This window comes from Crocodylus siamensis, chromosome 5, assembly GCF_052110815.1.
Source record: "Crocodylus siamensis isolate JL-2025a chromosome 5, ASM5211081v1, whole genome shotgun sequence".
Taxonomy (NCBI): domain Eukaryota; kingdom Metazoa; phylum Chordata; order Crocodylia; family Crocodylidae; genus Crocodylus; species Crocodylus siamensis.
In genome coordinates this window covers 162530430-162543380 of record NC_143399.1, presented here as the reverse complement: position 1 = coordinate 162543380, position 12951 = coordinate 162530430, and the positions used below count along the sequence as shown (strand labels likewise).

The window sequence follows — 12951 nt, the reverse complement described above, 5'->3', positions numbered from 1 at the left end:
TGAGTGAGAACCTATTTTTTACATAAGAAGAATATGTCACAGTTTTCCAGTTTGTGTAGTGTAGATCCACATTTACAGCAGAAACCATAAAAAGTCAGTTACCACCATACATTTACTGCAGCTGTCTTCCTGAATGTATACAGGCTGTCTCTAAAAAGAAGATGAAAAACTGTTGCATCTTATGTTCCACAGTGTAATTGTTGGTAAATACTATTTTTAAGTACAAGTTATTGTATATGGAGTTGACATACTTAAAAAAAAATTAATTGTAATGCAGTTCTAAAGCATGCCACATGTACAGTGTAAAATTCTCATAATATCAGGAGGGCTGTCTGGTCAAGGTTTTAAGTTTGTTGTCTTTCAGGTGGATTAAACGTCCCTAATTCTTGTATCATGAGATAACATATTAGCCTTCTCTATACTATTCATTAGTTTGAATACTTGTGTTTTGATTCTCAATCTCTTCTCTACAGTAAGCAATCCCACTCTTTTCAACCCATCTGCATATAGAAGTCTTTCCAAGCCTGTGCATCTGTTATCCACCTTCAACTGCCCCTTCCCATTTCCCTCTTCTACGGGTAATAGTAGGGCTTGAATTGTACCAGCTCATGCTAAGTGAGGACACTGGCAGACATTGCATTTGTTATGTGCTTCATGTGAGAATTGTATGAGAAACTGTAGCATGTCAGACATCAAACCAATTTATCCTTGGATAAAAATGGTGGATCAGCCACAAAGAAATTGCTCATCCAAAGTATCCCACCATAATGTTAACTTCTGGCCTGTTGGCAAGTCACAATTTGTATCATCATACGTGCATGTTACATGTGCTGTGTGTTATATCTGCCAGGGAGCAAAGTCTGCACTTTTATTGTTGAGACTTCCATCCTGTTCTGCAAAGGCTTGGTTTTCCTAAAAGACCATTCTAAGCATTATGGTTGTAAAGAAAACTTGAAAACATGATTTCAGTGTAATGTACAGAGCAATGTCCACCTGAATCCACAGAAACCAAGAAATACTAACTCTGAAAGATGTAGACTTTCATTTTCTCTACAGGGTGGTACCTGAGATGCCTAATGATAATTCACTGTTAAAACTATTACCTATTATCTAGGGCTATTGATCAAAGAAAGCCCCTATTCAAAAAGAGAGGGGATTTTTTTTATGATGATGATATGCACAATATTTTAGTGCAATGAGTTGTGCTTGAGTCACTGCTGCTATGTTATCACCTTGATCCATGGAATCAAACCAGTCAAACAATTAGGAGCCTGGGGAACATTTGAGATCAGTGGAGAAATCATGCTTACCTTTCCCTTAGGAACTTAAGTCCCCAGAGCAGCAGGGCATTAATCTGTTTTGAAAATGCTTGAGCACACCTTGTTATAGGGGTACCTTCCTTACTGCAGAGATTGTAGGTTGATATTCTCTGAAGACCAAGCCAGGTATCACTGCTATAATCACTTAGAGATTAAATTTACATTTAAAAACTTAGATTCTGATGCCAGTACTTTACTGGGCTCTGGGCACATATCTGTTTTGCCTATGCCTCAATCCAGTCCAACCCACAAGTACACACACACCAATTAAGGGTAAACCAAACATGACAAGTTTGGGTGTGCTCATGATCATTCTCTGAACAGCTGCACAATCTCCTCTGCATGACATTCATTTTAGCTTCCCAAGCCAGTGGAGCTTGTCTTGTGGACAAGAAAAACAAGTCACTACTTTTGTCATCTTCAATCTGGGTCCTGGATTACAGCACAGTATTTCACATAAGACTACCCCTTGATAGATATATTGGTGATACCATGTTTTAATATTTGTTTTATTATTCCATTCCTTATGCAGTCTAATATTTTCTATTACTTTTTTATTCACCATTGCATCTTGATGGCATCTTCACGAACTGTGATGTTTGCAACTATATTTGAAATGTTAAGTTCTATATGAACTTCAAGGTATCAATTTTCTGTCTTTTCTGATAAAATTGTTTCTGAAGTCAGTTAATGCCAAACACTTATGTACAATGTAAAGATGCAGGGCCACTAAATAGATTTTATTGCCAAATATATAAATACTTTTCAACAATTTATGCACAATAGAACACAATGCACAACAGAAATAAAAAAGGGTTTTTGTAAAGTTAGAGCATGAGCATTTTACTACACATTCAGAAAAGCTCTGAATTCTAGCTCTGTTTTCTATAGCTTGCTGCTGTCTGAAAATGTTAAATGATTAAATACATGTGCAGAGCCTCTCCCAAATTGGGCAGATCTACAATGATTATTCAGAGAATGCATCATCTTGTTAGATGTCAACAACTTTACTGAACTGAGTTATGAACTTGTTCGTCAAGTAACTATTGTCACTTGACTGATTTATCAAATAATACTTTATGAAAGGTATATTGTCTTAGATATAATATATGTTTGAAAAACATACAATATGCAATGGCATAGACTGCCCTGAAGCAGCATGGATGCGACTGATTATGGTTCACCTTACCTGACATCTCTCGGTTACTTTTAAAGATAAGACGTATTTGATTTCATAGCCCCATCCTAGGTTAAATTTTGTATGCAAGTAGTAAATTGTAAATTTTCACCAGATGTGTATTTCAAATGAGTTGAGATTAGTGTAAAACCATACACTATTTAAAAAAATAGAATTTGAAAATGGATTTTACAAGAAAGTTGAAAGAAACAAAAGTATAATATCTAGCATATAGCTTACCTTTAATTTACTTGTTATTCTAACTTCCTGTATGTGTTACCTAAAAAACTTCGAATTTACCTTTGTATATTTTTGTCCACACTGACCTACACATTTTTAACAGTAATGCACAACTTTAGTAATTTGTTAAATTTGTTTCTGTCCAATTAATGTTTTGAAGAATCAAATTAATCTTTTTTTTAGGTAAATAATTCATTTTTTTAGTAATTACTTCCGATCAATCAACAGAAACTGGCTCAGAAAGACCACGTATTAAGGCTTTTATATGAAATGCTAAAGTATTTTAACTTTCCTGATTGTAACACAATGGGATCCTTACCATCTGCCTCAGTCATAAATAAAGGCACAGTCTGAAATAAGTAACACAAACATATTTAGACTCTGGAAGATGGACTGGTTCCTGCGACAAGGAAAAAATTGTAGGAATATATAGTTTCTTAAACCGACTACCAGATTAGTACATATTTATCTTTGTTTCCCTGGTCATTGACCCAAAATAGAACCATAAAGAATTTTTTACCTAAGTTAAATAATGTTTGCAGATGATTGTATGTTAAAAAACTCAATCAGCAATTTGCAATCTTGCATTTGGAGGGATATCAGATAAAAACTATTTGTTGCAAGTCATAAGTAACACGTTATAATTACATTCAGCTGCCTTTAAAATATAAAATGCTTCCACAAAATGACAAAAGAATCTGTGCTGCTGCAATCTTTAATCTCAAATACACTTCAGTAAATATCTCTATGTACTTGTACCAGTCGGTTCAAAAACTTTAAATCAAAATGTAATAAAGCCATAATTGTGTCTTTACTACAACATATTTAATCTCAATAAGATTCATAATACAGTACATTCTAGTTCATTTAATGGTCATTGGACATGTTTCAGGAAAGGATTTGGTAGGCCAACCAATATAAGCAACTATTCTGTAAACACAGGACTGAAGCATTACATTTCTTTACTCTTCAAAGGCTGATGGGGCAGCATCTGCTCTCTAGATAAGATCTATTCTTAGCTCTTCCACACAGAAGACTTTATTTTTGGGGGAGGCAAGGGAGCGTATCCCTATTTATGTGGAAATAAACTAAATGGAAAGACAAGGGGAAGCAAGAGAGGGAGTGTATGGGGAAAAGACAGAACTGGAAGGGCAGGTGAAGATGAGCTAGAAAATTGAAGATAAGGTCAAGATAAAGCAAGAAGGAGGGAGAGAACTAGAGCAAACAACCAAAAGTCAGAAAATATCTCAAAAAAATGGTAGCTCTTGAGGAAACATGGTTGAAGTGAAGAATGAAGAGGTATTTTTAGGGATCCAGAAGGGTAGTGGGGTGGGGTGGGTAATTACCCTCTTTCCCCAATGCAGTGGTCCTTACTTTCTACATATGGTTCCACCAGATGGTGTTTATAGATCATAAGTTTGTGAAGTGGACAACTAGTATGAACTAGAGTAAGACTACTACGTCAGGTCAACTATTATAACTGACCCATATTTGATCCTTAATGTCTTTCAGCCACTACCACTTGAGAAGAATTCAAAACTAGGGAAGATAACCACCTGGGGTGGTAGCATAAAGTCATTTAAGGGTATGAGGAGTCATTTGTTACAGCAGCTTACATCAATTTCATATTTTACCTCATGACATGGTCATCATCTAATTGGTCTAAGATCCTCTCTCTTTGAATGCTGCACATGTTAGTGCATAAAATCTGACTCTTTTTTGGTTGGTTTCATAGTTTATAGTTTCATAGTTTCTAGGGTCAGAAGGGACCTGAGCAGATCATCTAGTCCAACCCCCTGCCATGGCAGGAAAGAATACTGGGGTCAAATGACCCCAGCAAGATGTTCATCTAACCTCCTCTTAAACACCCCCAGGGTAGGAGCCTGCACCACTTCTCTTGGAAGCTGGTTCCAGACCCTAGCCACCCTGACAGTGAAGTAGCACCTCCTGATATCTAACCTAAACCTACCCTCTGGCCAGCTTGTGACCGTTATTCCTGGTCACTCCTGGCAGTGCTCGGGGAAACAGTGACTTCCCCAATGCCTGCTGATCCCCCCTGACTAGTTTATAACAGGCCACAAGATCCCCCCTCAGCCTTCTCTTTTGGAGGCTGAACAGGTTCAGGTCCCGCAGCCTGTCCTCATAGGGCCTGCCCTGCTGTCCCTGATCATACGAGTGGCCCTCCTCTGGACCCTCTTCATGCTGTCGACATCCCTCTTGAAGTGTGGCACCCAGAACTGGACGCAATACTTCAGCTGCGGCCTGACCAGTGCCGCATAGAGGGGGAGGATCACCTCCTTGGACCTGCTTGAGATGCATCTGTGGATGCATGCCAAGGTGCGGTTGGCCTTCCTGACTGCCTCCCCACACTGCCAGCCCATGTTCATCTTGGAGTCAATGATGACCCCCACATCCCTTTCCGCCTCCGTGCTGACAAGAGGGGAGTTCCCCAACCCGTAGGTATGGTGCTGGTTGTTCCTCCCAAGGTGCATCACCTTGCACTTGTCTGTGTTGACAAGTTTCTTTCATTCAAATGTGGAGAACTGTCTTGTGTCTTATAACCGTCTCGAAAAACATAGTACTTGGACTGTACACCTGTCCTCCTCCTTGAGATCAACATCAGCCCACTTCTTTGGATTTTTGAGATTTGGAAAAAAACATAGCTCTCTGAAGTTCTCTTGGCTTTAAAATGTAAAAGGTACACATTCATTATCTGGGAGTGGTTACATTTGTGACTATTATACAATGTCTATGGAGTTATCGTTTCTCCCCCCCCCCCGCAGGATTCCTCTTCAAGACTTATTAGCTACTATAAAAAATTATTATTAAATTGATAATTTAACACAGTGCAATTGCCACATTATTATTATCCAACAATAAGGCCATAAAGAAGTTCATTCAAAATTGTCACAAATGCATGGGGTAATCTATTCCAGGGCAGCATACAACCCGTATGAAAGCTAGTATTATAAATACAGAGAAATTGTTAGCAAACAGATGAGGTATGTCTAAGTTTCCATACCTCACTCAACATTAAAGTCATTACAAACATTGCCAATAATGTTTGTAATGACTTTAACGGTAGTATTGAAGGCCTAAATACCTAGTATTTTGCTGTATTGCATAAAGCACAACCAGGAAACACTCTAAGAAAGCCTCCTTAATAGGTAGTACTGTGCTATAGAACCTCCACTTCCATTTGTAAGTTATATTTCTACTCTTACAGCTGCAATGTTAACTAAGTACACAGCTCAAAACAACATCTTTGAAGCTATAAACAGACATCCTTTTTAGAGAAATATCAGCTGTGCTGGGATTTGTCCGGACACAATTGATCTGTTTCACTGGTGTGTCTAGATGTTGCTACAGCACTGCCCCATAGGGTTGGGCCTCTGACACTCTTAGGGATTCAGGGGCTCGATCTTGGATTAGACTTGAATTAGAGGGTTCTGTGAAAGAACATAATGTGTTTCATAAGGCTGTGGTTAATTTAAAAAATAAGACAAAATAAAACATTTTATCTTAACTTCTATGCCTACAATTTTCCTTTTTTAGATATGCAGAGCTGTAGCTTGTGAATACTGGAAAAAGAAAAAAAGATTTAAAGAAAAAAATATTATAAAAATGTTATCAATTAAGCAAGTTATAAATTAATGGCCAAGACCACATTTTGTAACATTTTGAGATTTGACTGTCAGGCACATGAACAATTAAATAAAAAATTCCTTGTTTCACATAGATACTCCCAACATCTGTTGCAAAAATATTCAATGATACACAGATAGCCCTTTCTAATCCCCTGCATAAGCCTTGTAGCCATAGAGAGCTTTGTAGAATCAGCACAAATCAATGCATCTCATTTAATTAATGCTAAAGGGGGATATAATCTCACACTAATAAGGCAACAGACAAACTACCCTGGACTGGTCAACTGTGCCTAAGGTCTTAACAATAAACTGATGTGAATTAAGAGGGGCAATATGACCTATATACAAAATGTTACATCTGTCTGCCATGCCTTCTCTCCCCTCAAAACATACACACACAAACAAAATACCGTGTCTCAGTTTATGTGGGTCATGAATCCTAATTACAATATGAAGGACAGAAACTAAATACTGTAGCTGTAGAATAAACAAGCCATAAAATAAAATGGTGATCAAGACATAGATATAAACTTTTGATTCTGTTGCCGTGTACATTCTAATTTAAACTTTAAATCACACAGGGGTTTGGCATTTCTGTTTCCACTTCCTTATCAATAAGCTGTAGCGATACTGTGGTAAAAAAAATCTTGCCTGTTAAAGAGAAATTATTCCCTCATACTGAAAACACACTGAATGTGTCTACACATACAATTAATGTGAAGCAATAAACTCCAGAGCAGTTTGAGTTGGAGTAAACTACTTTCAGGAACAGCATCTACACATGTGCCCAGTTTGAGCCAGGGCAGAGCATTTTACACCAGGACTGTTCAGCTCCAGGCAGCTATGTTGGATGGAGTGTTCAGCTCCTGGCAGCAATGATAAAGTAGATGGCAGGGGGATAAGGGTGCTGAAAGTGCAGAGCTTTATGGCTAGGCAGCAGGCAGGAGTCTGGCCCCCAGTTAGCTGGGCTGACCAGGCACAATTTACACCCACCATCAGCATCTATGCATGCATTTAATCAGAGTAAATTACTCTGGCATAAGATAGTACTGTTCCTGACCCTCCTCATTCTTTCTGTCCTCCATCTAACACTTTTTAGATGCGTTTCTTTGTGTTTTTTCTGACTAAAGTGTTGGTACTTACCCAGAGTTACAGAGTGAAACATCATTACATTAGTACCTAGGCAATTCTGTTCCAACTGGATAACTACATATCATAGATCAGTCTGTTGAGCAGTGAAGTAGGGACCCACAGGTTTAGCATGAACTCCTACTTCTGTGCAAGTGTCAACTCCTACTTGTGTGCAAGTGTGCTTGTGCAGTTAAGTGACTATGGCTAGGGACAGAAATTACACATAAACTGGTATAAGTGATCAGAAATAAGTTCAAATCTGTAACACAAAAGAAGTTCAATGTGTATAAACTGCTTTCAAAATGGCCTAAATCAGTTTACAATAAACCTGGAAAGATATAGTAACAGACCCAACTGATTTAGGTTAAACTGGTTTATTTAACTTCTATTCCAGATCCCCTCCAGATTCAAGTGAACTCACAGTCCTCCAGCATTCCAGGATGCTTTGCACCACTCTCACAAACCCTCTCTCACAGAATGGGCAGACTAGCTTTGGTCCGAGCTGTCTGTTCCAGCTGAACAGGGAGACATGCTCTAGAGCCCCCTGGCTTCTGGCCTGAACCACTGCAGCCATGTGGCTGCATTTCCAGAATCAAAAGTGAATGTCTGTTCACTTGTTTATTAGTTCAATCTATGCAGTTTAGGTTAGTCTGTAAAAATTGACCCAATTCAGCTTTGGGCTTTTTGACTGTCTGTACTTAGCCTATGTGTGTACAACTTGAGGATTTGCCTTGGGTAGTTAAAATACAGAGAGATTAAATGACTTAGGAAAAATGACATGGAAAGCTGATGGAACAGTTTAGCACAGAATTTGTCTGCTCTGAATTTCAGCACTGAATCTGCAGAACCAAGCTACTCCCCAAACTCTTATCTCACTAAAATCACATCTGATATTTCCAATAGCAAGGTACAGGATATGTTTTCTTTATACACACACTATGTAAAGGAGATAACAGAATCACATGCAACAGCAAACATGCACATAAAACAAAGAAAACATCATATTCAGCACCTTGCTATTTAGCTACAAATGGCTAAAGATAATAAAAAATCTGTACTATGCCTACAGTTGAGTACAGTACTTACTATACTTAATTTGCAATGGAGGTATTAATTCAATGGGCCTGAAATACAAATGGTTTGAAATGGGTAGAAATAACATTAGCTCAAGAGCTAAACGCAAAAATTGACGAGAAGCTGTAATGTATACTGAGTTAGTGAGCACTATCCAATGGGACACCACTGAGTTCCCTGTTAGATTTAGTCTAATTCAGCATCTTTTATTCATGATTTGCAAGAAGGAATAAACCACACATTAAAAACCACATATGATACCAGATTAGAAAGTCTTGTGTGCTCCATAGAGGACAAGAAAGTACCATGGGATTTAGGGGGTGTTAGAAGTATGTCCAAGACACAGAATAGAATTCAATTGTGAAAGGACTAGCTAATACCTAAGGAAAAGGAAATTAAACACTGTGATATCAAATACCAATACAATACGACATGAATGGGAAACATGAAAGGAAATTAGAGAAGGAAAAGGACTACTAAGCCATCTAGACCATCCACATTTTAAGTGGAGGGATATATTTGCTTGCACTAAAATCTTCAGGTCTGTCCAAATGGTGGCCTGTTAGTGGTTAAATCATGGCCCACAGGCCCAGAAATTCTTCAGCAGGGCAAGGGTTGGTGGTATTAATCCCCACGTGGTGCTGCTGTGTCACTGAGACCAGCACCTGAGAGAGAAGGGTGGTTAACTTTGCTGTTGCTCACCCCACCACAGAATTTTCAGGATGAGATTTCTGCTGGGGACACTTTTCAGCAGCAGCATGGTGAAGGGGGATGTTGTCAACCATAATGATGCTAGTCTGAATTTCCAGGTTAATATCCCTGTTAGGGATGTCTTTCAGCACTGAAGCTAGTGGTGGCAGTGTGATTAACATTCAGGGGTTAATGCCATTGCTACTTGTCCCACTGCCAGAGGTGGGTTGTATAGCCCATGACAAGTCCCATGATCCAATCCAGCCATCATTCCAAAAAAGATGGACAGATGTGTGCTAGGTAATGTAAAAATATTGATGAACATTTCTAATACAATAGGTGAGCTTTTAGCAACAGGGACCATTTCTTATTGTATGTTTCTATAGCACCTACTATAAATGGGGTTCTGATCTTTTAGGAATACTTGCAATATAATCAGTATTCTGGCATGCACAAGGTAAACAGGATTAGCTCCACCATGATTCTCAGCTGTATCTGTCATCTCAATGCATCTCATCACAAAGGATAAGGAGAGTTTCTCTCTTAAATAGTGCTGCTGAGGTGACTCTTAGAGTATAGAATATAACTTGGGGAATTCATTAACATAAAGATAAGGAAAAGAATTTATCAAAGAATTAAAGACAGTTTAGAGAGACTAATGTATGAGGAAAGAATACAAAAACTACAGTAAAACCTATAGGCTTCCCAACCAACAGTTAAAGGATATTATAACTAGCCACAGATATGTCAAGGGAAGGAGGGATTCAAGTATGCAGTAAAAGCACAGTTATGAAACCAAGCAAAGAAAAAAACACTCATTGAATGTCACAATAGTTCTCTCTGGGGTCTGTGAGCACTTGTAGTACTCATAGCAGTAGTAGTCATTATGGGAGATTCCAAAGCAAAAGTAAATGCAAATATTTCATTCATCACATGCATTAAACCGTCTACTGAGATCACTGTGGGAAGATGCAGATGTAATACAGTAGGTCTTACTTCCCCTTTCAGACCTCATCATGGGAACAGCATCCCAGAACTTTTTTTAAGTCCCAGAATCAGGTATGAATTTACCCTTTCCTTTCCTTTCCTATCCATGCTGCTCAGTGGCACATCCCTTTCCCTCCCATTCCTCACACCCCTGCCTGCCTGCTGCTGCCACTGCCCCAGCTAACCTACCCGGGGTGGGGGATAGGAGAGCTGAAGAGGGTTCAAAAGAGGATGGAGCTAGATTGTTCTCAGTGGTGGCATATGGCAGAAAAAGGAGCAACAGTTTCACGTTGGAGCAAAGGAAGTTAAGGATGCATATTAGAAAGAACTTTCTCACTAGGATGGTGGTAAAACACTGGAACAGGTTACTGAGAGGTGGTGCAATCTCCATCCTTAGAGGTTTTTAAGACCCAGCTAGACAAAGCCTTGGCTGCAATGATCTAGTTGGGGATGGTCCTGCCTTGAGCAGAGGGTTGGACTAGATGACCTCCTAAGGTCCCTTCCAACCCTTTTTATGATTCTACCACCAAGATGCCTACAACCAGGACCTGTACATCCTGTAAAAGGACAGAAACAAATGTTACTGCTACAAAAAAAATTATGGGGAAAAACTCCTTAGTTTTTTCCACAAGAAAGTTCTGAAGTCCACAGCCAGTGAGTGATGAAGTATATGAGGTACTGACAGTAGACAGGGAAGTTTACAACTCTGAGGGTGCAAACTGATGTTACCCTTGTGCTACCATAAGAATTTTTACAGCGGCATAAGTTGCAAGCAAAAACACGTCCTACCTCACTACAAGTGTCCAAAAATGTTTCTGCAGCCAAAAGACAGTCATGGTTTGTGGTGCCTTACACGTCTGTTTGCTTACTGTGCACCACAGAAATTCCCTTGTAGAGGGTTCCCAAGATATATGTATCTTGTTGCCATGTCCTGAGTTGGGGAACATCATCCAGGGCTGCTGCCCCACAGGATTGAGCCCCTGAATCCCTAAGAGTATCAGAGGCCCAACATCTAAACACACCAGTGAAACAGATCAGTTGTGTCGCGACAAATCCCATCACAGCTGATCTTTCTCTAAAAAGGATGTCTGTTTATGGCTTCAAAGATGTTGTTTTGAGCTGTGTACTTTGTTAAAATCGCAGCTATAAGAGTAGAAATATAACTTACAAATGGAAGTGGAGGTTCTATGGCACAGTACTACCTATTAAGGAGGCTTTCTTAGAGGGTTTCCTGATTGTGCTTTATGCAATACAGTGTCTTTTATACCATGACAAGATTAATGAATTTGTAACAAATTAATAGGTAGTACTGCCTATTATTAAAGTTGTCCTGTGTGAAAAAGGCTCTTTTTCAGCTGTTTATAAATTTGCCAAATCTTTGGACATTTAGACTCAAGTTTTCCATACCGATTGCATGTCACAGGGGGTTCAGGAAACTGGAATGAGAAATCTGGAGATGTAAAACTAGATGTAAAACTTACTATTCTGGGTTTTTTTTTACAAGATGCCTACTAGGACTGTGCGAAGCTTTGGGTGCTGATTCAATTCAGAACAGATTCAGGTCCATTCAGTGGCTGAATCTCAAAATCTGAATCAAATCAGGGGACCAATAAAAAGGTCCACATCAATTTGAAGCTCTCTGAATCTTTGGAAAAGATTCAGAGAGCTTTGATGATTCAAACAGACTCTAGTGGCTGCAGCAGGGAGCTGCAGCTGGACTCGGAGCAGGTAAGTACGGAGCAGGGGAGAAGGGGCTGGAGAAGAGGATAGGGGACCATGAGGTCCCCTATTGACCATGACCCTGCCAGGCCCCATTCTCTGCCAGCTCCCCCCACACCACTGAGTGCTGAAATCTGAATCTGAAGTGAATGCTAGCCGCTTTGCACAGGCCTAATGCTGACCTTATTCAGAGTAGATATTAAAATTTTTGTTTTATTTTTTGCGGTGCAAAAATAAGGCCCCATAACTTATTTACTACCGTTATTGAAATCTGCCCTAAAATCAGATGTTTTAATTTCCTTGTGGGCTTTCTTTCATTATATTATCAGTGGGGGTCACAAACATTATTAGTTTTCAAAGCATGCTTCTGAGGTAAGGGATATTCACTCCCTTTCTAGTCTAAGGATGTCCATGACCAAAAGCAGAGAGAAAATTATCCCTCTCACCCTACTTAGACCTTTGAGGAGTCTGAAGGAGCAGGAGAAGCCTGCTTATGAATTATATGGATGGAGATTGAGTTGGAACAAAGATTGTAACTTTTTGAGCCCACAGTAGGATCCTGAAAAACATCTGTAAATGAAGGACTGGGTAAAGAGGAGAGTGTCTTTACTTTCCAGGTAGAGAGAAAAATGTCACTGAGGAGCTACTGATTACATGGGGATGAAGTAGGTAGGAATTACAGCTCCAGCCTTGGCACTAGGAAGGAATCCTGTAAGGCTGCTGAGATAGTCTGGAAAATGTCAGGCTTGGAGATGATAAGGGAGCCCTAAAAAGCTGATGCAGTAGTGGAGGGTGGATGAAAGTGTGATACTTATTATACTGCAGCTGACTTGAGGCTCACTGAAAAGGAGGAGGCTGACAAGCAGCGAATGCTCAAAGAAGGAGCAGCAGCAAACAAAGCACGTTTGTCATTACATCTCATGGACTTATTTACTTAGAATTAACACAAGGCCCTTCAAAGAACAAG

The 12951-nt window shown here is 39.3% G+C and overlaps 1 protein-coding gene across 1 annotated transcript in view; it reads right to left on the bottom strand.

Annotated features, from left to right (window-relative positions):
- The window catches only part of THSD7A (thrombospondin type 1 domain containing 7A), a 528740-nt gene that overhangs the window by 55509 nt on the left and 460280 nt on the right, over positions 1–12951 (bottom strand). The window lies entirely within an intron of this gene.